A 2772-nucleotide genomic window follows, 5' to 3' on the forward strand; every position below is an offset into this window, starting at 1 on the left:
TAATTTCATTCACATGATGGTGCCAACTGAGCTTTGGGTCAAAGAATATTCCAAGGTATTTCAAAACTTTCACCTGTTTAATTCTGTTATTATCCATACGAAGTTTAAGGGTTTTTTGTAACTGTCCACGTTTATTTTTTCGAGTACACACCATTGCTTCACACTTTGCATAGTTAATTGGGAGCATCTGTTCCTTGCTCCATTGCAGTATTTTGTGAAGTGTTCCATTAGCTTCATCGGTCAGTTTATCGCAATTTTTATTTGTATGATAATTTTAATGACTATTCTATAGTATGTGCAATGGTGAAAGTGTAAGTACTGCTAATTATTATCACGGGCGGATCTACATAGGGGCTAATAGGGCTTAAGCCCTTGCCTCCAAGTGTGAAGGGCCCACAAAAATCGAATTATCATAAAGTTTTAGTACCTATTCATTAACAATAACCACTTATCTTATACTAAAAAATACTTAATAATTTAAAATTTTTTATTTTAATATATTAAAAATTTTGTTTGTTTATACATTTTTGTTAATAATATTTCTTTACTTCTTGTATTTTTTTAATATAAGTTGTGAAGTTTGTCATTTAACACCATTTCATAAATAAATATATTTCAACTCTGACTTTGATGTTAATAAATATTATAAATTTCATTACCCCAATTTTTAATCTAACAGAAAATACGGCCATTTGGACTTAAATAAGACCTACACCCCGAAAAAAGCTAGATACTCACTTGATTATTATTATTTAATTGTCGAATTTGTTTTATTCTGTTTTATGATTTACTTAACACCTTATTTCTTCATCAGGTGAACCAATCAAAGTTCACGATTTCCCCCATTTAAAGTTTGGTTACTCAGTCATGTATCACCTGAGGTTAAGACGGAGCGAAAACGACACAAATATGGCGTCGAACAATACTCACATGACACACGGGAGTTGTCTATTACAAAATATTACCGAATCGAGGGGAAAAATTCAATTTGGTCTCTTTGTATTAAGGTAGTTTGAAGTATTTAATATTTATAATTTTATTCTTATATAATAACCAGGTTATATCATTTAAATTTTAAAGAAAATTATTACATTTCTGAAAATGCAATTTAGTTATTTGAAATTTTTTCATTAAATTAAAAATCTGACATAAAAATTACGTCACGCGTGACGTTTTGTTCTGAAGTCAGTTTAAAATCGTAATTAGACATTATTACAAAATGAACAGAAGTTAGTATTTTGTTATATTAACATTTCTGTTGATTCGTTACATGTTTTAGCCACTCTTACTATTGATAACATAAATATAAAAATTTAAATAGTTAACAGTTACAAATTAAGCCCGAGTTAGCTTCCAAAAACTTTGTTACTGTTAAATTTTTAAAAATGTTTTAGATAATTAAATAATTTTTATTGAAAACAATGTTGTTACTAACGTTGATGATAATGAATCTAAAATTTCTTTTGATAACACAGATTCCAGTGTTTCCAGAATTTATTTGTGAACAGTTAAAATTAGCTAACCAAACACGCAATAATAGATATTACGAAAACATATTTGTTGCTAAGTTACATTCATTCATTCATCTTTTACATAAAACATTTGTTGCAAAGTAAATGTTTTTTCTTCTCCTCCTAAATATAAGAAGATCGATGTGATAGTTCAGTGTTTTAGATTATAATATTAAAAGAAGCTTACAATATTTAAAAGATAATGGAAATCGAAAAAATAGAGATATACAAAAGTAAAGTGAAGAACCGCTGTTTAAATGAAAAGGATGCAAATACATTACCAACAGGATGGAAATACAAAATAAAAAAAGGTATGGGTTTCAGTAATCCATAAAAATAGAAACTGGAGGTTATAAGAAATTATTATATTGTAATTTAGACGAATGAAAAAATTTATTTAATTTTTGATAATATGTAGCACGTGTAGTGACATATTTTATTTTATTTTATTTATTTATTTATTTACAAAAAGTTGTTAACTTATTTTGAAAGATCCAAATCAAAATAAAATTCGAACGAATGGTTCCATTTTGGAACGATAAAGGAAAACCCGAGGATGGCCTATCTAAATAGGATGAAAACGTTTGAATAAAGAGAAAAAACTCTGCAAGTAGAATTCAGGTGTGTTCATATATTATAATTAATATTGCTGAGAAGGAGAGACAGTATTGTACTTATATATTTATGAAATTCAAAAATGCATAATATCGAGTTATTCTTGAATTTTTAGCATATAGTAATAGAAATATACATGCTGCATTTTAAGAAAGTTAAACGTTTTTACTCATCTTTCTGTCCCTAAATTACTTCGAAACTTTTAATCGATAAACACTTGAATGAAAGTAAATGCCGTATTTATTGAGCGTGTGAACAAGTTGATATTTAATTTGTATTTATATGGAATATATTGTTTAGAAGTTTTTAGCAATAAATAATAAAAAATGAAATAAAACGCCGTGTTTATAATGAACATACTAAGTACTGACAAACATGTTTTTGCGTTTAAAATAAAATTCCTAGAATAATTTGCTTTTCCATAACTTTTTATTTTTGAAATTTTCATGTTGTTAAGGCATTAACCCATTTATTCCAAAAACGTTGTCATTTGATAATAAAATGTATATAATTTCTTACAAACAATGTTAGAATCGGAGTTTAAGCGTCGGAGCTTAAACAGGTTTCCGACAACGGGAAAATGAGTCCCGCTCATGATGACGATTTAGGAGGGCAAAACAAAATAAAAAGAATCGAGTCGGAGGTC

The sequence above is a fragment of the Centruroides sculpturatus genome, unplaced genomic scaffold, assembly GCF_000671375.1.
Source record: "Centruroides sculpturatus isolate CEXI.00-Female unplaced genomic scaffold, Cexi_2.0 scaffold56, whole genome shotgun sequence".
NCBI classification, from domain to species: Eukaryota; Metazoa; Arthropoda; class Arachnida; order Scorpiones; family Buthidae; genus Centruroides; species Centruroides sculpturatus.